Genomic DNA, 23,206 nt, shown 5'->3' with positions numbered 1-23,206 from the left:
CCCGCCCCAGCCGGCCCGCTGATTTTCCGGGCCGAGTTTTGACATGAAGGTAGGACTTAGTTTTATTTTTTATTTCTTCTTGATGTTTTTATGTCTTCTTGAATGCTTATTACTTGTTGTGCTTTCTTTAGTGCTTTGCAAGGTCCTCTCCACTTACCATCCCGCCCCTATCTCAGGCTGAATGGTCTCCAATGTAGCTACCTACGCTGATTTCTTAACTCTCCGCAAGGGTTTTCACAAGCGGCCACAAGTGGCCACACATGCTGGTCTAAGTTAGTTTGGAGTAACTATCAGCTGTCCAAAGTGGCCTAAATGGCCAAAACGGATGTAGGTGGCTGGTAACACACCCTTTCGGGAAAAAAAATAAACTACTGGCACAAATTGAATGAGCAAAATGGGGATTTTTTTAGACACTCCAGAAAAATCAAGTTGCTCCAAAAAAAACAGAGCAACTCCTGGCCAATTTTGAGCCCTAGGTCTCTAGAGTTTGTAAGTCTCCTCTGCAAATTCAAAAACCACTGTCACCTCATTGGTACTACCTATCACACCATTGACAGGTTGCTTCTCTGATGTCTATTTTACCTTCCATCTATTACATCAGCATGTGTGCTGTTTATACTGTCTCACCTTGGTCCTCAGAATTGGACCACAACGAGCTCCAACACCAGCAGGCACACCAACAGCAGCAACAACACCAATAAGCTTCTCCTCAATGACCTGATGCTCCACAGGATAGAGGGTATCAGCGCAGGGCTGCACCACACCAGAGGCGATACCCCCAACACAAGGGTATACTGGCAGAGGATGAGCTTCCTCAACATGACTGAGCAGCAGTGCCAAAGGAAGCTCAGGCTATTGCGCCAGGTCATTGCAGGCATTTGCAGCTTTCTGGAGCAAGACCTGCAGCCCAGAGGAGCGGGTGGACACATATTACCAGTGCTGTCAAGGTTACCAGTGCCATCAGCTTCTTCGTCTCAGGCTCCTTCCAGGCATTGCAGCAGACATTTGCAGCATCTCGCAGTCGGTTGCCCACAGATGCATCACACAGGTCACCAATGTCCTGTTTGACAAGTCAGTCAAATACATCAACTCTGCCTCAGATGAAACCAGCGTTACTGAGCGGGCACTAGACTTTGCCACTCTGGCTGGCTTCCCACGGGGGCAGGGCATCATTGACTGCACACATGTGGCCACCAGGGCATCCCCACATCATGCAGGAGTGTTTGTGAATCGCAAGGGCTTCCACTCCCTCAATGTGCAGCTGGTCTGCAATCATCAGAAGATCATCATGCACATGTACGCCATATTCCCTGGTAGCTGTCATGACTCTTTCATCCTGAACCTGTCCATCCTCCCTCAGCTCTTCACACCTCCAAACAGACTTCCCAGCTGGCTGCTTGGAGACAAAGGCTATCCACTGAAGACATGGCTCATGACACCCTTGAGGAGGCCAAGTACTGAGGCCGTGGAGAGATATAACAAAAGCCACTAGTCCACCAGATGTGTCACAGAGCAGACAATAGGCATGTGAAAATGCGCTTCAGATGCCTTGACAGATCTGGAGAAGCCTTTTGGTTCACACCAGCCAGGGTCTCCAGAATCATCATCATCTGCTGCGCCCTGCACAATATAGCACAGCAGCGAGGATTAGCGCTGCATGAGGAAAGGAGCAAGGCAATGGAGGAGAAGTATGAGCGCTTTGAGAGGAGTCCCCCTTCCATGTCCTCTCTCACCATCATCCCTCTCATGGGCCACCCACACTTCCCCGCATCAAGGAGTTGGAGAGCACCTTGCTGCACAGCAGTGGGGCCATGAGGACATCCCTCCTAGACAGGAGGTCTATGAGCCTCTGTCATCTATTCTCCATAGATAACATGTGCTCATGTGAGTGGCACATTAGCTGCTCCATGCAGGTGGCTATCCTTTCCATGAAAGAGCCTACAGTCGCCATCGCTTGCGTCAGATCTGCACCATTTAATAGGGCTGGGTGATGCACAGGCCTGCCTTAATAGACGGCATTAAGGGAAAGTCGCTCTGAGGAGCGCAATGAAAAAAACAACAGGGTTCCGACCCCCCCCAAGCCAATCGCCCGCACCTGATCCGCACAGATAAAGAACATTTCGTCCGAGATCATCCAAAACTTGGCTGCCCGTGTCTTAACTCGCACCAAGTCCCGTTCATCCAGCACCCCTGTACTCGCTAACTTACATTGGCTCCCAGTTAACCAACACCTGATTTTAAAATTCTCATCCTTGTTTTCAAATCCCTCCATGGACTCGCCGTTCCCTATCTCTGTAATCTCCCCCAGCCCCACAACCCTCCATGATATCTGCACTCTTCTAATTCTGGCCTCTTGAGCATCCCTGATTTTAATCGCTCAATTATTGGTGACCATACCTTCAGCTGCCGCGGCCCTAATCTCTGGTATTCCCTCCCTAAACCTCTCCATCTCTCTCCTTTGAGACACTCCTTTAAACCTACCTCTTTCATCTGCCCTAATTTCTCTTTATATGGCTCGGTGAAAAATGTTGTTTTATAATGCTCCTGTGAAGCTACATTAAAGGCACTATATAAATACAAGTTGCTGTTGTTGTTATGGCTGCTCTTTGACCTCAACTCCACTTTCCCGCCCGATCTCCATATCCCTTGATTGCCCTAGAGTCCAAGAATCTATCTATCTCAGCCTTGAATATAATAATTGATCCCTCAGACCTGAGTTCATCTGCCCCTTCTACCTCACTTGTCCCCTTCTCCGCCACCTATTCTCACTCTCTCTCTCTGCCTTGCCTAACCCCCTCACCCCACACCAGCCCCAACTGGGGTAAATAGCTCTAACTTGCTCCCGACCCCTTCTCCTCTTCTTGACCCCTGTCGAACATCTCAGTGAGTTTCCTTTTGCCCACCTCCTTCACTTTTCTCTCTGTATCATCCGTATAAAGTGTCCACTCTCACAACCAAGGCCCAGCCCATCTACAACCTCAACCTGGCTCACCTTGACTGAATCTGGCTCACCTACACTGAATCTTTCCTCCTCACTGAGGCCGCTGCTCCATCTTCCCTACCCAATCCTCCATAGCAACAGTATGGTTCCCATCTCCAGATCCCACCTTTGTCTATCACCAGACTCTTGCAGCTCCTTCTCCACCTTGAAATACCTCACCCTCTACTAATCCTCTCCATCTCTCCTTTAAGATTATTCTTATCTACTGTTACCCTATATCCCAGGAATCTTCATGTTGTGGTCCTTCTGTCCCTTTAGTGAGTAACACCTAACACTCAATAATTGTCAGTCTCCACCTGAAGCACCTTCCCCAATATATGTTGACTTCCTTCACCTTCGTGCATCAATCAACTTCATTCTCCACACTCGCACAATGCTCAATGCACCACAGCCCCATCAATCCTCTACCAAACATGACTCACACCTTTCATAAGAAAAGAACATAAGAAATAAAAGCAGAAGTAGGCCATTTGGCCCCTGGGCTTGCTCCACCATTCAATAAGATCATGGCTGATCTGATCATGGCCTCAACTGTACTTTCCTGCCCATTCCCCATAACCCTTGACTTTCCTTTAGTTCAAAAGCTCCCCTAGAGTTCAAAATTAATTCATAGCTTCAGCTCACCCTCACACCCACATCTCATAGCTTGAACACACTTTCAGTTATTCAGCCTATCACCCAAACATATTACACCGCACACTGACACACTTCCCTTTCCCTTGCAGTAAAAGGTGATGCATGACCTCTTGCTTCCCCACCCCCGCCTCACTACAACCCTACACTTGTGCCTTTCTCATTTCAGACACCCAAGAAATCCAGCCTGCCCAGCCAGTGGTTGAACAAGAAGAGGGAGAGGAGAGTGAAGAAGAATAAAAACCCTCACTCGATTTCACGCTCCCAGCCACCAGCTCAGATACTGACACTCCACGCACTTTAGAGAATAGGTTGACACGAGATCGTCTTCTGATGAGACATCGGGTACGAGTGGGCTGCTGCCAACTCTCCGGAGGATGAGATCACACATGAGTTCTACTGTACAGGACTCAGATGAGGACTTCTTTGGGGTGGCCTACAGAACAAGGCTGATGGGTATGCACAATATGAAATGCTTGGTGCATTGGCAGGCCTGCCAGAAAACCTGAGTGCAATGTCAAGGAGCACAGAAGAGTCCGGCACCAACCTTGCACAGGGCTTTTCGCAAAGCTTGGAGCCCATCCTTTCCAGCATGGAAGGGGTGAGCAGTCCTATTAGTGCACTTGTGGACCCAACCATCATCAGCATCTGATGGCTGATGTCTCAGCTCCCATTGCAGCATAAGCACAAGCTGCGAAGCTGGCACTTGCACTACCCTTTCCCTCTGCCCTGGCTGCAGCCCACTCATGCCCAGTGAATCACCAACTTACAAATCCCAACTCTAAGCTACCCTCGAAACTCCACGCAGTGCCAGTATCTGAGCTGCTGGCTGCGACCGTCAGATCGAGTGACGGTGTTTCTTCTTCTTCACTCGCCTCTCTCTCTCTTCTTCGCCAACCATTGGCTGAGTAGGTTGAATTTCTTGGGTCTCTCAAATGAGAAAGGCAAAAGGGCAGGGTTGTGGTGAGGGGAGGGGAGAAAGCAAGAGCTGCATGCTTACACCTTCTCCAGTTTGTAAATCAGCATAAATTGTGGGATGAGGGGGAAGTGGGATGTGAGAAGGAGGATACCGTATGAGGATCCCGTCATCTTGTACTCTTTCAGCCCCGCTGCTGGCCATGGGCTCAGCCATGCCTCTCCCAAGAATGGCCAGCACCATCTCCTCCAAAGGGGCGAGTTGATGTAGGCGAGCTGTCCCCCACCAGTTGGGTTATGCACCACCTTTTCCTGCAAGAGAAGGGGAAGTGTGTCAGTGAGTGTGATGGGGTAATGTGCCTGTCATGGTTGAATAGCTGCCAGTGTGTGCAAGCTGTGAGATGTGGGTGTGAGCTTTGCAGCCATGATAAGTGCATGAGGGTGAGGTGAAGCTATGAATGTGAGGTATGAGTCATGTTTGGTAGAGATTGTTGGTAGGTGAGTGATGGGGGTGTGGTGCATCAAGCAGTGTGTGAGGCGAGTGGTGCAGATGATCTGATATGGTATTTGAGAATTTGCCCACTTATGTGAGGTCATTAAGCTTCTTTCTGTGTCAGTGTCCTCATGGCTACACTGTTGCAATTCACCACAGTGGCTATCTGCTCCCACTGTACCTTATTCTGTTGCCTGGAGGGCCTCCTGGACCCCTTGTGGAAAGACAACTTCTCTCCTATTGACCTCCTGCACCAAGGCCGCCAGTGCTGCATCAGAGAACCTTGGTGTACACTCTCTTCCCTGTTATGCCATCATTACTTGATGGTTTCCACTGTCTTCCTCAGCCAGTTGAATGATCTGTTGCAGGTAGAATGCACCTCCCCTTTAAGAGGTGCAGACTAACTTTATGTAGCGCAAGCTAGCTTGAATTGGTGCCTAGTCTTCCAAACAGGCGCAGGTTGTTAGTGCATCATGATTCCTAGGCCAGCTTTCTGGGACAAATGAAATTCTAGGCCACAGTTCCTAAAAGACTGTGGATGCTAGAACAATTGGAGCTTTCAACACAGAGATCGATAGATTTTTGTTAGGTAAGAGTATCAAAGAAAGTGGAGCTTAGGCAGATAAATGGAGTTGAGGTACAGGTCAGCCATGATATAATTGCTCCTGTTCTTTTGTTCCAATGTTCTTAGAAACCACTAGTCCATCTTAAGGCTTTTCTGATTCACACTTATGTATAACCAATGGGTAGAGAAAGTAAGAGAAAGAGATGGCAAGCGAGCCCCAGGTGGGCGTTTCAAGGACACCCTCAAAGTCTCCTTGATAAAATGCAACATCCCCACCAACACCTGGGAGTCCCTGGCCAAAGGCTGCCCTAAGTGGAGGAAGAGCATCCGGGAGGGCACTGCGCACCTCGAGTCTCATCGCCGAGAGCATGCAGAAAACAAACGCAGGCAATGGAAGGAGTGTGCGGCAAACCAGTCCCAACCACCCTTTCCTTCAACGACAGTCTGTCCCACCTGTGACAGAGACTGTAATTCCCATATTGGACTGTTCAGTCACCTGAGAACTCACTTTTAGAGTGGAAGCAAGTCTTCCTCGATTTAGAGGGACTGCCTATGATGATGATGAGCGAAAGTAGCATCTAATTGATTGCTTTTAACAACTTGCAACACTGCTCTTTAAATTATTTAAATTGTTCATATTGATCCCAATGAAAAGAGCTGATTATTCTTCTGAAATGCTAACAAACTGACACATGGGCTAAAATGTTGACTGTCTCTTTTTAATCTAACAATTGCTATACAGCCCTTGATCTCATCATATGTGGCCTTGAGATCTCTAAGGTCTGTATCACCAACAAGCCTCTCCTCATTTGCTTTCTCCTACACTTGCTCCAATCCCTCCACCTTCAACTCCTGCCTCTGGAATAAACTTCCAGGTAAAATAGTGACAATTGTTAACAAGCCTTTGTTGTTAAAATAAAAAATGAACACTTTCAGGCCAAAGCAAAAAAATCTGTGTTAAGGGGTTTCTAATTGCTTTGCATATAAACAAATGAAATGTCTTTTTAAATGGATTCTCCATGATAGCAATTTCAAGCCATCCACAAGAAATGAGGAGGTTAATTTTCACGTCTGGAGCATGAAAAAAATGGGCAATTGCAGATTGACCGCCCGTGACACACCTTGCCCAATTTTCCTTTCCACTGATATCTCTATTAGAGGATGGTCATCAAAATCCACGGTGCGGCCTTGGACAACGTCGACCATTTTCCATACCTCGAGAGCCTACTATCAGCAAGGGCAGACATCGACGACGAGGTCCAACACCACCTCCAGTGTGCCAGCGCAGCCTTCGGTCGCCTGAGGAAGAGAGTGTTTGAAGACCTAGACCTCAAATCTGGCACCAAGCTTATGGTCGATAGGGCACTAGTGATAACCGCCCTCCTCTATGGCTCAGAGACATGGGCCATATACAGTAGACACCGCAAAGCGTTGGAGAAGTACCACCAGCGTTGTCTCCGCAAAATCCTGCAAATCCACTGGGAGGATAGACGCACCAACGTCAGTATTCTTGCTCAGGCAACGTCCCCAGCATCGAAACACTGATCACACTCGACCAGCTCCGGTGGGCAGGCACATTGTCCGCATGCCTGACATGAGACTCCCAAAACAAGCGCTCTACTCGGAGCTCCTACACAGCAAGCAAGCTCCAGGTGGGCAGAGGAAACGTTTCAAGGACATCCTCAAAGCCTCCTTGATAAAGTGCAACATCCCCACCAGCACCTGGGAATCCCTGGCCCAGGACCGCCCTAAGTGGAGGAAGAGCATCCGGAAGGGCATTGAGCACCTCGAGTATCGTCGCCGAGAGCATGCAGAAAGCAGAAGGAGCATGCGGCAAACCAGATACCCCACCCACTCTTTCCTTCAACCATTGTCTGTCCCACCTGTGACAGAGACTGGATTTCCCATATTGGAATGTACGGTCACCTGAGAACTCAATTTTAGAGTGGAAGCAAGTCTTCCTCAATTTCGAGGGACTGCCTATGATGCCCATTTGTAAAAGCATGATTCAATCAAGCAGAGTCAACATGGTTTTATGAAAGGGAAATCATGTTTGACAAATTTGCTGAAGTTCTTTGAGGATGTAACGAGCGGGAGGATAAGAGGGAACCAGTGGATGTGGTGTATTTGGATTTCCAGAAGTCATTCGATAATGTGCCACATAAAAGGTTACTGCACAAGATAAAAGCTCATGGGGTTGTGGGTAATATATTAGCATGGATAGAGGATTGGCTAACTAACAGAAAACAGAGAGTCGGGATAAATGGGTAATTTTCCGGTTGGCAAACAGTGACTACTGGGGTGCCGCAGGGATCGGTGCTGGGTCCTCAACTATTTACAATCTATATTAATGACTTGGATGAAAGGACTGACTGTAATGTGGCCAAGTTTGCTGATGATACAAAGATGGGTTGGAAAGCAAATTGTGATGAGGACACACAAAAATCTTCAAAGGGATATAGACAGGCTAAGTGAGTGGGCAAAAATTTGGCAGATGGAGTATAATGTGGGAAAATGTGAGGTTATCCAATTTGGCAGAAATAATAGAAAAGCAGATAATTTAAATGGAGAAAAATTGCAAAGTGCTGCAGTACATAGAGACCTGGGGGTCCTTGTTGTAGGATTTCTGATCTCTCTGGGCTTACATTTGACAGTGAGACAATTCTTTCAGAACAATTGGCACAGTTTATTAAAAACACACACATGCATTTAACAGCAGTCGTCAAGTATCCTATATATCTACCTTAGTTATAACAGAGATACAATGAGGTTATAATAAAAAGCGATATACGTTACGTCCCATTGGCTGGCTGGTTTGAACATACAGCATGCTGATTTGGCTGGTCTTCAACAGGAGGTCTTTTGCCATGTGTCCAGCAGTGAGAGAAGAGAGAGAAAAGTTCCTGGCTTGCGTTTTTTATATTCCTCAAGGCCATTGTCCTCAGAAGTCTCCCGATTGGACTTTGGTTCCAGGGCAGCTTCTTATTGGCTCTCCTCACACAGGTGGCTGTCTGGTCTGGCTCAGCCATCTCTGATTAGTTTAAATGGCTTTCCAATACACAAAAACCATGCGGCAGCTCTGGGGGCTTTCATTTTGTTTCTTACAAAATTTAGCCCATACTGGCAATCTGTGGGCTTCCATTTTATCTCAACACAAACAGGCCTTTCTGTTAATCTACACTTTTAACATTTATACATATACATAATCAATTTTAATCATTAATAAACACTTTTATTCTGACAAACTCCTCCCCTTAAGGGGAAATTTCCTTATTGACCCCTCATATATCATAAGCATTGAGGGGGAGAGGAAGAAAAGTGGGTGGCCTGTCTTGATCCCCACCTCATAAGGTGTAGGGGCTTTAATAACAGTCCGATAACATCTCCAGCGGAGACTCTCCCCTTCCCGTATCTTCAGTGCACCATCGCTTCTCAAAGCACATTGATGATTGATGATGTTCGTAAGTCATGCTGCAGCTCCCACTTCTCCATCTTCCCTCGGCTTCGGTCTTGGCCAGTATTGTCCTGACAATCGTGAGGATCCGTAACATGGTCTGTGGGAAACAAGATCAGTGCAGTATTTACTCTTTGGCAGTTTTTAACTGATTAATGTGAAACCACTTCTTGTACTTAACACCTTTTTTCCCCGGTAACTGAATCAAATAAACCACGGGGTTCAATTAGTCTATAATCTTATGCGGTCCCCATCACTTGGGCTCAAAGGCAGCTTCTTCTTCCCATCATTTGGAATCATTACTGAGTCTCCCACCTCACATTCAAAGGGACGTACTTTCTTTCAAAGTACTTTTTCATTTGTCTTTTTGACTTCCCCAATTTGGTGATCAGAAATCGATTGATCTGATCGGTGTGATCTATCACTTGTTCAAGCCACTTGGAACTACATGTTTTCATTGTCAGGGGACTCATCTCTGTTAGTGTTAGCTGGCCTGGTGGTCTCATGAGCCTCCCCATCATGGCCTGATATGGGGAGACCCCTGTTGTTCTGAGATGTGGACCTCATTGCCATTAAGCACATTGGCAGCATGTTAGCCCATTGAGTGGGGTAGTCCACGCACAATTTTTTTAACATTAACTTGAGGGTCCTGTTCCCCCTTTCGACCCCTCCGGATGACTGGGGGTGGTGAGCAATATGTAATTTGTGTTTTATCCCCAACATTTCCTGCAGGTGGGTAAAAATGTTACCGGTAAAGTGTGAACCTTGATCGCTGTCCACTTGTACTGATACTCCCCACCTACAAAACACATGATTCAATAGTGTTTTGGCTGCTGTGATTGCGGTGTTGGAGTGGCAGGGGAATGCTTCGATCCATTTAGTGAATTGATCTACCACCACTAGGGCATGCTGAAAATTGCCTTGCGCCTGTGGAAGTGGCCCAATGAAGTCTATCTGGAGGTGAGTCCATGGCCCTTGAGGTGGGGGTGCACTTTGAAGCAAGGTTCGGTTAGTGCATGCGGGAGGATTGTGTTGCAGACATGGTAGGTATCATGCCACGTATTGGTTGATTGTTTCCCTCATGAAAGGCCATCAAGCTGTGGATGCTACCTTGTAGAACGTTACCAAGGCCAAATAGTGCCCTGCTGTGGGGTGGGAGTGAAAAAGGGAGAGCAGTTCCTGACCCACCTCTGGTGGAACACACACCACCGGGCAGACGTTTGGCTTTCTTTTGAACATCAGCAACTGCTCACCTGAGTCAGGGGCAGTGGCGAGTATGGTATTGGGAGCCCAGGCTGTTGGTTGAGGAAGGGATCTGCCTTCCTCGTGCCAGGTGCTTACAACAGCATATGACCAGTATTGCTGCTGCAGGGATTTTAATTCTAGGTGATCTGTTGGGGAGGCCTTGCGTACAGAATTGCAGGGCTCAACAACTATATCCTCTATCTCCCCATCAATCACATCATCCTTGGTTGCTCTGTCTGCTCTGGAATTTCCCTCACTATGTGGATCCCCTTTTCTATGGGCTGCTACCTTTCCTATGAAGCAGGGCTGGGATCGCTGTTTAAGGTATGACCAGAGCAGGCGTAACCAGGGTCCATGGACCAGGGCCTTACCATCTATCGTACAAACGTCATTTTTGTGGTATAGCGGCAAGGAGAGCATGGTGTTTATAGCATAGGCACTATCGGACCAAGTATTCACAGGTCTATCTGAGGTTTCCTTCACAGCGGTTAGAAGTGCAGCGATTTCTGCATATTGTGAAGACTGTCTGTTACATCTTCGCTGGGTGGTTCTTTCTGACAATACCACAGCATGCCCAGTGTGAGGGGATCCCTCAATGTGATATGAGGACCCATCGATATAGACATCTGAGGCACCCTGTATGGGCTCTTTCTGCATAGGATGGGTCTCAAAATTAATCAGGGGTAACGGACATTCATGCGGGTCCCCCTCATAGATCAGAAATTGTGGCAGCAATGTCGTGGGTTTGGAAATGGTATCAATGTCTCTTTCCATAAATTCCAATATCCATTTACTGAGGCGCTGCGAGGAAACTAGCGAATCTCCAGGTTTCATCAGTAGTTTCAGAGGTGTGTGTCCACTGTGCAGGATTGTAGCCTGTAACCCAATAATAAAAGTAAAGTGATGTACCGACCAGAAGACGGCCAGTAGGTGGCGCTCGCGTGCAGTATACGTCTTTTCTGCCCCCTGCAGGATTTGAGACGCATATGCAATGGGCTGTAGTCGATCAGCTCGTGTTTAGCACAGAACTACAGTGAGGCTTTGCTCTGTGGCCCCGACCTCCAAATGGAAGGGCTGCGTGGGATCAGGAGGGATCAGACATGCGGCCTGTATCACTGCAGTTTTTAATTTAGCCATGGACTGGGTGTGAGCATCAGTCCATGCCGGGCGTATGTCATCACCCTGCAGTTTTATTAAATCATACAGGGGCTTTGCACATTCTGCAAAGACTGGGATAAAGTTCCTTTAGTACCCCACCAAACCCAAGAATGATCGCAGGGCTGTTTTCGAAGCGGGTAATGGCAGTCGCTGTACTATCTCTACCTTGTGAGAGTCGGGGGATCCCTCTGGAGAAATGGACACTCCTAGAAAGGTGACCCGTTCTTTTACTAATTGAGCCTTACAGGAATTCACCTTTAGTCCAGCCTGAGCCAACAACGTCAAAAGTTCGTGCAAAAGGGACAGATGCTCCTCTATGCTGTCAGTTGTCAGCAGTCGTCTACATACTGCAGCAAGCAGGTAGGGTGGGAAAAGTCTTTTAAAATTGCAGCCATCCTTTTGTGGAATATCGTGGGGGCATTGTGGAACCCCTGAGGCAAGCATGTCCAGGTGTAGCTCCAGTCCTCAAATATGAATGCAAATTTGTACTGGTCTTCCCCTTTAACAGAGATACTCCAAATTCTATTGGCGATGTCGAGGGTCGAGAAGTACTTGGAACCAGCAGGAATTTGAGATAATATGGTAGGAGTTTCTCTTATTACCGGTGAGCAGGCTGGTGTTACAGAATTTAACTTTCTGTAATCAATAATCAGTCGCCAGTTGCTATCACGCTTTTTAACCGGCCATGTGGGTGAATTGGTCGTGAAAGTGCCTGTCCTAAGAACACCCTGCTCGACTAGGGATTTTATGGTGTCCCTGATGTAAGGGTGACTCTTCTTTGGGATGGGGTACTGTTTAGTGAATGAGTGGAAGGGTCCCTCAATAGATTCCTCACCTGCCATGTGGCAAACACCGCTAGGTGTTCCCAAATTAATTTCGCCACAGCTTCATTTTCGCTCCCTGAAGCGTCATACTCCGATGGTTTTTTAATAGCAAAAACTGAGTGAGCATCTGAAATTTCTATTACTCCTGCCTTATCACCCAATCCCATCCAAACACAGTCCTGATTATAATCTATCACCGTGCCATATTGATCCCTAAAATTCCCCTTCCATCGGGGGTGGTCATCAGCATAGGTGCTGGGACCTTACAGGTGAGGCCTTCCAACTGAAGTTCAGTGGCCTTCCCTGTACACGCGGTGGTTGTATCACCGTTAAACCCTTTAAGGCTCATACAACCCTTGCCCACCGCTGCGTGGCGCTCACGGTATGGGGTGTGGATGATGATAACGGCTGAGCCAGTATCGATAAGCATAAACTGCTGCCAGGCCCCTTTTAAGACAACAAGAACTACTGGTCCCCCGCTACCATCACGTCGGAACTCCACTTCCGACCAATCTTTGCGGTCCGAACCCTGTCATAGGATTGATCCTGGAATGGGTCTCTCTAATGAGTGTGCATTGTTGATTACGTGCACCTCCCCGTGGCAATTTGGGTTTGTATAAGGGTTATCAATTTATCCATTCCTTGATCTGTCCCAGAGGGCTTGGATTCATCCCTCGGGAGGTATCTATGTGATGCATCATGGTTCAGTGCTGGTCTGGGTCTGCTGAAGTCTTTTGCTAGGTGGCCTAACTTCTTACAATTAAAGCACTGTCCCTTAAAGGGGTAGTTTCGAGATCCCTCCACCATTGACACTGGTTTATAGAAACATAGAAACATAGAAAATAGGTGCAGGAGTAGACCATTCGGCCCTTCTAGCCTGCACCGCCATTCAATGAGTTCATGGCTGAACATTCAACTTCAGTATCCCATTCCTGCTTTCTCGCCATACCCCTTGATTCCCCTAGTAGTAAGGACCTCATCTAACTCTCTTTTGAATATATTTAGTGAATTGGCCTCAACAACTTTCTGTGGTAGAGAATTCCACAGGTTCACCACTCTCTGGGTGAAGAAGTTCCTCCGCATCTCGGTCCTAAATGGCTTACCCCTTATCCTTAGACTGTGACCTCTGGTTCTGGACTTCCCCAACATTGGGAACATTCTTCCTGCATCTAACCTGTCTAACCCCGTCAGAATTTTAAATGTTTCTATGAGGTCCCCTCTCATTCTTCTGAACTCCAGTGAATACAAGCCCAGTTGATCCAGTCTTTCTTGATAGGTCAGTCCCGCCATCCCGGGAATCAGTCTGGTGAACCTTCGCTGCACTCCCTCAATAGCAAGAATGTCCTTCCTCAGGTTAGGAGACCAAAACTGTACACAATACTCCAGGTGTGGCCTCACCAATGCCCTGTACAACTGTAGCAACACCTCCCTGCCCCTGTACTCAAATCCCCTTGCTATGAAGGCCAGCATGCCATTTGCTTTCTTAACCGCCTGCTGTACCTGCATGCCAACCTTCAATGACTGATGTACCACGACACCCAGGTCTCTTTGCACCTCCCCTTTTCCTAATCTGTCACCATTCAGATAATAGTCTGTCTCTCTGTTTTTACCACCAAAGTGGATAACCTCACATTTATCCACATTATACTTCATCTGCCATGCATTTGCCCACTCACCTAACCTATCCAAGTCGCTCTGCAGCCTCACAGCATCCTCCTCGCAGCTCACACTGCCACCCAACTTAGTGTCATCCGCAAATTTGGAGATACTACATTTAATCCCCTCATCTAAATCATTAATGTACAGTGTAAACAGCTGGGGCCCCAGCACAGAACCTTGCGGTACCCCACTAGTCACTGCCTGCCATTCTGAAAAGTACCCATTTACTCCTACTCTTTGCTTCCTGTCTGACAACCAGTTCTCAATCCATGTCAGCACACTACCCCCAATCCCATGTGCTCTAACTTTGCACATCAATCCCTTGTGTGGGACCTTGTCGAAAGCCTTCTGAAAGTCCAAATATACCACATCAACTGGTTCTCCCTTGTCCACTCTACTGGAAACATCCTCAAAAAATTCCAGAAGATTTGTCAAGCATGATTTCCCTTTCACAAATCCATGCTGACTTGGACCTATCATGTCACCTCTTTCCAAATGCACTGCTATGACATCCTTAATAATTGATTCCATCATTTTACCCACTACCGATGTCAGGCTGACCGGTCTATAATTCCCTGTTTTCTCTCTCCCTCCTTTTTTTAAAAGTGGGGCTACATTGGCTACCCTCCACTCTATAGGAACTGATCCAGAGTCAATGGAATGTTGGAAAATGACTGTCAATGCATCCACTATTTCCAAGGCCACCTCCTTAAGTACTCTGGGATGCAGTCATCAGGCCCTGGGGATTTATCGGCCTTCAATCCCATCAATTTCCCCAACACAATTTCCCGGCTAATAAGGATTTCCCTCAGTTCCTCCTCCTTACTAGACCCCCCGACCCCTTTTATAACCGGAAGGTTGTTTGTGTCCTCCTTCGTGAATACCGAACCAAAGTACTTGTTCAATTGGTCCGCCATTTCTTTGTTCCCATTTAAGACGCTACTCTTTACGAATGATAGCACAGGATCCTGGCTGGTCCAGGTCCTGATCTGGCGGGTGACCCCTCACTCTCAAAAGCATCCATGACCAATAGCAAGTGTGTGGGCTACGCCATTTCAACCCCAGTGGTGGGTAATGGTAGCCGGCTGAGAGCATCAGCACAGTTTTCAGTGCCTGGTCTGTGGCAGATAACTTAGTCATAAGCAGATAATGTTAGTGCTCATCTTTGGATGCGGGACGAAGCATTGGTATTTATACCTTTGCTCTCTGAAAACAGCAAAATGAGCGACTTGTGGTCAGTTTCAAGCTCAAACCGAAGTCCAAATAGTTATTGGTGCATTTTCTTAACCCCATATACAGATGCTAACGCCTCTTTCTCGACCACACTATAGGCTCTCTCAGCCTTAGACAGACTTCTAGATGCGTATGCAACCGGTTGTAAGTTGCCCATTACATTGGCTTGCTGTAACACACAGCTGACCCTGTACGATGAGGTGTCACAAGCTAGCACTAAACGTTTACATGGGTCATAGTGTGCAAGTAGCTTATTTGAACATAGCAGGTTCCTGGCCTTCTCAAAGGCTGTGTCTTGAGATTTTCCCCAAACCCAGTCGTCACCCTGAAGTAGCAACATGTGCAAAGGCTCCAAACAATGTGCTCAACCCGGGTAGAAAGTTACCGAAATAGTTGAGGAGTCCCAGGAATGAACGCAGCTCTGTCACATTCTGTGGTCTGGGTGCATTCTTGATGGCCTCTGTCTTTGAGTCCGTGGGCCTGATGCCGTCTGCTGTAATATTTCTCCCCAAAAATTCAACTTCTGGCACCAGGAAAACACACTTGAAGCTTTTCAGCTGAGTCCCACTCTGTCTTGGTGACTTCGAACCTCTTCCTGGTTGTGTAGATGTTCGATGGTGTCACGACCAGTGATCAGGATGTCGTCTTGAAACACAACGGTGCGCAGAACAGATTTCAGCAAACTCTCCATGTTTCTCTGGAAAATGGCTACAGCCGAGCGAATCCCGAAAGGGCACCTGTGGTATATAAACAGCCCTGTGTGTGTGTTGATGCACATCAGTCTTTTCGAAGATTCAGCCAGCTCCTGTGTCATGTAGGCGGCAGTTAGGTCCAACTTGGTGAACGACTTCCCCCCCGCTAACGTTGCGAACAGGTCATCTGCCTTGGGCAGCGGGTACTGGTCCTGTAGTGAGACTCGATTAATCGTTAACTTGTAGACTCCGCAGATTCTGACCATGCCATCGCTTTTCAACACTGGAACAATTGGACTGACCCACTCGTTGAATTCGATTGGCCATATGATTCCTTCACATTGGAGTCTGTCCAGTTCGATCACGACTTTCTCCCTCATCATGTATGGAACCGCCCGAGCCTTGTGATGGACGGGCCGAGCATCGGGGCCGAGATGGATCTGTACCTTGGCGCCTGTGAAGTTGCCGATGCCTGGTTCGAATAGCGAGGGAAACTTGCTCAGCACTTGCTCAGCACGAGGCATCATCCACTGAAGATAGTGCTTTGATGTTCCAATTCCATCTAATCTTTTCTAACCAGCTTCTGCTGAACAGCATTCGGCCATTGCCTGGAACAATTCACAATGATAGGTCATGCACAGCTCCATCATACGATACATTCACTCCAATGGCTGGTATGAGCTCTTTGGTGTAGGTACTCAGCTTTGCAATAATCGGGCTCAGTTTGGGCCTTTGTGCCTTATTGCCCCACAGTTTCTCGAAAGCCTTCTAGCTCATTATTGACTGACTCACACCCGTGTCCAACTCCATGGATACTGGAACTCCATTTAACTTGACTTTCAGCATTATAGGAGGGCTCTTGGTGGTGAAGGTATGTACCCCATACACTTCTTCCTCTGGTTGAGTTGCCTGTGCTGTGTGATCCGCGCCGAATCGATCATCCTCTGCCACGTGGTATGTCGCAGCACGTTTGCACATTCGCTGGAGGTGCCCCATCGTTGCGTAGTGCTTGAATCGACATTGATGGGCCCGATGATTACCCCTGCAGTGCCAACACGGTGCTAATGGATTCACATTCACCCCCGATGGTAGACTTTGAGTCATCACAGGTCTTGCAGCCGCAGACGTATAGGCCCTGCTATATGCAGTTCGGCCTGCTAGCGCTATCATTTTATGCACAGTACTTGCTGGTGAGCTTCGATGTTGAGAAGATATCTGTTTGCTGTTATCGTCCGTGGCCATGCAAGCCTGGGCGATCGCGATGGCCCTGCTCAGGTCTAGGGTTTCGCAGCCAGCAGCTTTCGAAGAATGACCCCGTGGCTGATGCCCAGCACGACAAAGTCCCGCAGCATTTGCCCCAACGCAGCTCCAAAATCGCAAGGTCCCACGAGGCGTCTCAGGTCGGTGACATAATCCGCCACGTCCTGGCTCCCGGAGCGATGATGCGTGTAAAAACGATATCTGGCCATGAGGATATTCTCCTTTGGCTTGAGGTGGTCCCGAACCAGCGGCACAACTCTGTATATTCCTTCTCCGTTGGTTTTGTCGGTGCGAGCAGATTCTTGATGAGGCCGTATATTTTAGGTCCACAGACGGTGAGGAGAACCGCCATGCACTTGGCCACGTTAGTGTCTCCTTCCAGCTCATTGGCCACGAAGTACTGGTCGAGACGCTCGACAAAGTTTCAACCCTGAAACGTGTGACCCTGTGAACTGCTCGCTCTCCCTTATATAAGTAAGTCGTGCCCTTAAGTACCAATCTCAGCTACAATTTAGATCCATCCATGTACTTGAAGTGGATCGTGAGTCACTGAGGAACAAAAGTGCCATCAAAGCTCACCAACATCAATACTCAGAGCTTTTGAAGATTTTGTGTTTGAAATTACTTTTCTCCCTCTCTTTGTAGAGTGTGCACATATGACATGAAAGCATTTCAGCTTGGATTCAGCCTATTCAAAATAAAATTTACAAAAAATAAAATGGATCAAATAATATATTTCAGGTTCACCAACGGATAAAAGGAATATTTTCATAAATTTCCTGATGAATTATGGAATTCTGAAACTTTGTAGAAGATTCTGACCCATTATCCGCAGAAGATTAAAATATTTGGTCGCTGAGCTGCATATCTATAGCTCACCAAACCCTTCTGCGATGATGACTTGTTTTGCTGATCATTTTTCAGGTGGTTGCTGGTTTAACTCTTTGGAATCTGATGTAAAACTATTTTCAATATCTGAACAACATCTATTTCCAGGCAATTGAAACAAAAAAGGCAAGATGTTCAGATGCCTATCACATTCTGGTTCGTTAATTGTAAAGCATATTTATCTGTTTAGGGCACTAAAGGGTGTCAGTTTTTTGTCACGATTTCAACATCACGGTGTAAACCTTTTTTCACTTGCAGTTAAATGGGTTTTTGAATTGTTGCAATGTATTGATTGCTACATTGAGAAGGGCGCAGGTGACCTCTGACTAGTAGTAAGAAGTCAATTTTCTTTCAGTTTCAGGTTCAAATTCAGCCATTAAGATCCAAAATCCATACATTCAAGAATCTTAACTGAACTTTCTATCCAGTTCCATTGTGAGCTGGAGGATTTAGAGAATAAAGAATAGAGAATAACAGAAAACAGAGAGTCGAGATAAATGGTTCATTCTCTGGTTGGCAATCAGTAACTAGTGGGGTGCCGCAGGGATCAGTGCTGGGACCCCAACTATTTACAATCTATATTAACGACTTGGAAGAAGGGACTGAGTGTAACATAGCCAAGTTTGCTGACAATACAAAGATGGGAGGAAAAGTAATGTGTGAGGAGGACTCAAAAAATCTGCAAAAGGACATAGACAGGCTAAGTGAGTGAGCAAAAATTTGGCAGATTAAGTATAATGTTGGAAAGTGTGAGGTCATGCACTTTGGCAGAAAAAAATCAAAGAGCAAGTTATTATTTAAATGGAGAAAGATTGCAAAGTGCTGCAGTACAGCGGGACCTGGGGGTACTTGTGCACGAAACACAAAAGAATAGTCTGCAGGTACAGCAAGTGATCAGGAAGGCCAATGGAATCTTAGCCTTTATTGCAAAGGGGATGGAGTATAAAAGCAAGGAAGCCTTGCTACAGCTATACAAGGTATTGGTGAGGCCACACCTGGAATACTGCGTGCAGTTTTGGTTTCCATATTTACGAAAGGATGTACTTGCTTTGGAGGCAGTTCAGAGAAGGTTCACTAGGTTGATTCCAGGGATGAGGGGGTTGACTCATAAGGAAAGGTCGAGTAGATTGGGCCTCTCTCTACTCATTGGAATTCAGAAGAATGAGAGGTGATCTTATTGAAATGTATAAGATTATGAGGGGTCTTGACAAGGTGGATGCAGAGAGGATGTTTCCACTGATGGGAGAGATTAGAACTAGAGGGCATGATCTTAGAATAAGGGGCCACCCATTTAAAACTGAGATGAGGAGAAATTTCTTCTCTCAGAGGGTTGTAAATCTGTGGAATTCGCTGCCTCAGAGAGCTGTGGAAGCTGGGACATTGAATAAATTTAAGACAGAAATAGACAGTTTCTTAAAAAGGGGATAAGGGGTTATGGGGAGCGGGCAGGGAAGTGGAGCTGAATCCGTGATCAGATCAGCCATGATCTTATTGAATGGCGGAGTAGACTCGAGGGGCCGTATGGCCTACTCCTGTTCCTATTTCTTATGTTCTTATGTAATATTACTGAGGGGCAATCTAATTTCTATCACTCTGCTCCCTGTACTATTAGGGATTGTTATATACTACTAGGAATTAGAAGGTGTTGGGGCCACTGTCCTACAGATAAGTCCCCCCCGATATGTGAGCTAAATATTGGCTGGGGTCCAAATTTAGTCTATTGGGGAATTGTCATGGCGGCTATATCTCATGTTTTGCCGAATGTGATAGTTAGTAATTTGATCATACTTTGTAGAATGTGATTGGTGAAACAGAAAATGCAGAAAATGCAGAAAGGAAACTTTTTTGATAGAGTGTGAGCTGTCATTTTTGTAGAATGAGAATGGTGAGAAATTCAATTGGAAAGCAGAAAAACGCACAAACTACAGACGCTTAACCTATCAGAAAGAATAAAATTACAAACCTACAAAATGTCATTATAAAGATAATACTGCTGTTGTATTCTTCTTCCAAGTAACAGAGCTTGACTGAGTTCTGGTTGTATGTCCTGAATATATTTTTTGTGTTATCTTTAAATCTGTTATTTTGCTTGTTTGGTGTAATGATTTCATTATTCACGAAAACCATTCCATTTATTTTGTGTGTGTGTTCAGCAGTGTCATTTAGATTTTTTGAGCGTCACAGCTGGGAACAGCCCTAACAGTGATGCCTAAAAACTACAGGAAGGATGCAGGTTACATTTATTACCGTAAAGTATGCCGCGCAAGTCATATCTCATGCAGCATCTTTTTGATTTTCAAAAATAGGAATGTGAGGTATGCCATTTCAGTTTATAAGGGTCTTACTGAATGATAAATAGTGGTGAAAATAGTACACTGGGTTTTATGGTGCCTTATTTTCCCCAAGGGTAAGATTCCTTTTTTATACCATTTTCTTCTCTTCCCTTTTTTAGTATTTTCCTGCACTGTGAATAATGGATCCAACATACAGGATAGTTGGGTAACCTGCTTCCACAAGTCCTGTTCTGAAACCAGCCAGTAGCAGGTATACAAGAGTGATCCAAGGTGATCCTTCCTTCAGTTGTCCTTCACACTTGCTTAGGAAGTGCTTAGCCTCTGCTAGACAACTTCGCATAGCAGCATGGCTGAGTGATTGGGAGCTCAGCCCACAGGGGATCGAGAGACCATTTACCTTGCCTGCCAAAAATAGCAGTGGTAAAGGAATGAACAGTGAGTAACTGAGACAGTGGGGCTAATTTTAACTTACTCTATTCAGTGTAAATGAGTGGGAGCAGCCCGAAAATGACATCAGGTCACTTACCGCCTGGTTTGCACTGGCACTCCAGCCACGGACATCTTGGATAGAATGCATGGAATGCCAGTCTGTTTCAGGTGGGAGGCCACTAATACTATGGAATTTGTGGTCCTATGACACACATGGGACTCTGATTGCAACTTAGAGGTAGAAATGGTCAGAATGTGCGTCGGGCGCACTCCGCCCAATTGTACCAGTGTTAAAGCACATGCTATTGGGGTAATGTATTGACATGGATAGAGAACTGGTTGGCAGACAGGAAGCAGAGAGTCAGGATAAACGGGTCCTTTTCGGAATGTCAGGCGGTGACTAGTGGAGTATCGCAAGGTTCAGTGCTGGGACCCTAGCTATTTACAATATACATTAATGATTTAGACGAAGGAATTGAATGTGTAAGAGAAAAATTTGGCATTAGGGCTACCAGCGGGACAAGGGTTAAAGTGCTGGTTCCTGCACCGACCCATAAGGAGGTAAAAGGCCTCTCTTTGGCCTTGTACATTCCAGTACCAAGGCTCCAGAAGTTATTAATTCAATAATATTCCGGCAGGATACAATGTGAGAACCTAAACAGACATTGATAAGACCTTGCGAAGAGGCTCGAGGCAGACTCATGGGCACCAAGGAGAATCAACAAATTCTGACCTAATGAAGTCATTCTAGTCACGGCCCAAGGTGGTCACGAGGGTCTTGGCCTGTCAATCCAAAGTAGCACTAATAAGGTAGTCCAATTAGAGAAGTAGAACTGATAAGGTAGTCCAATTAGAGATCTAGGGAGGTCTTACCAGGGAACGGAGGGGTTTTTGAAATGTACAAAAGTTGTATGATTGTGCTGTTTGGAGAGCATCTCCACTCACAAGCGGCTGTGATGAGAGGTGTTCCTGGACGTTCGTAATAAAAGATCGTTATACCTTGCCATTCATCTCTGTCTGCTAACTCCGGGGGCTGTTACATGGGTTGGGGCGAGCGTCGACCCTCTATATCAGGGAGCCCGCTCGTGGGAGGAGAAGCCCTCCCGTTTTCCCCTTACATTTGGCGCTGCGAGCAGGGTACGGACTTCCCGAACGGAACAATGAACCAACTGTTGGGGTGAGTATGTTTTAATTTACCACCTTCAAGTTAGAGCTGTGGCATTGTAAACCGCAAGGGAAGAACATCTGTACAAAGAACCATTTGTAGCAGGTCCAGGAGGGACGGAGACGGAGGACAGGGATGATCTAGGGGTGGAAGGGGGTCAAAAGGTGCATCGTAAAACGCGTGCGTGGAGGTAGCACAGCAGTGCGAGGGTACGATGTAAGGGAAGATATAGAGGAAGGTCTATTGACCCGAAGCGGTACGAGCGCACGGTGCAGGGACGAGAGATTGAGGACATGGAGACGAAGTCCCGGCAGTGACAGGATATATTGACCCAAAGTGTGGCAGTACGAGTGTACGGCGCCAAGGGAAGACATATAGATATAAATAATGTCCTGCATAGCTAACATGAATTAAAGGGAGTGCCTAAGACCCTCATAGCCCTGAAGAAGATGAGTAACATGGCTATTAAAAAGGCGAATAAAACCAATCATTAATTGTAACTTGCGTAACTACGTAATGCCATAAAAAAGCTGATAGTGACTATCTTAAGTGACATATGGATCCAAAAAAAATATAGCCGGCCAAACAATTAATAAGCTTTGTGGAATAAAAAGAGACTTTTGTGAATGTCTGTCGTTGAGTGAGAGTCCTTGTATGATTTTTTGACTGCGGAATGAATTTTTTCTGTGTCTGAAAGCTTGTTTAGAAAAATGGGGGAGTTGTCTGTTTGTTTTAGTTCCATCCACTTTTTCAGACAGAGTGAAAGTTTTTTTAACCTTTGTAGTGTTGTCCTGTATGTAGGAAGTTTTAAGTTAGAAACGCAGGTGTGGATTTATTCGGATGATATTAAGAGAAGGCACAGCAAAATACTGAGATGGATTCAAACTAAAAAAAATATTAAATTAAATCTGATCTCTTTAAAAAAAAGAGAAAAACAACTAAACGGTTTGGAAACAATCTAGAAATATCTTCAGGGATCAGGTCAAACTACTGGGCGAGTGGTGAGCTATCTGCGAAGGTGTAAAAGGGACTTTTGAAAAAATTTAAAAAAGGCAAGCTTTAGCAGTTTAGAAAAAAGGAGATTGTAACGGCCTTGAAACTGGAACATTTGAGATAACGAAAAGCAGCCCTCAAAGCCTATGTGCTAGACTCTGTTCTAGTTATGGAGAAAAGAAAAAAAGATAAAGACGCAACTTTGAAAGAAAACAAATTGAACGAATTTGAAAGAAAAAGTGTCTTCGATTGTCTGATGATTTTAAATCAACAAATTTACAGAGACACGAGCTCTCCGTGTGAAA

This window comes from Pristiophorus japonicus, chromosome 3 (assembly GCF_044704955.1).
Source record: "Pristiophorus japonicus isolate sPriJap1 chromosome 3, sPriJap1.hap1, whole genome shotgun sequence".
Classification (NCBI taxonomy): domain Eukaryota; kingdom Metazoa; phylum Chordata; class Chondrichthyes; family Pristiophoridae; genus Pristiophorus; species Pristiophorus japonicus.
The sequence above is the reverse complement of the archived record's forward strand: the minus strand, read 5'-3'. Positions refer to the sequence as shown.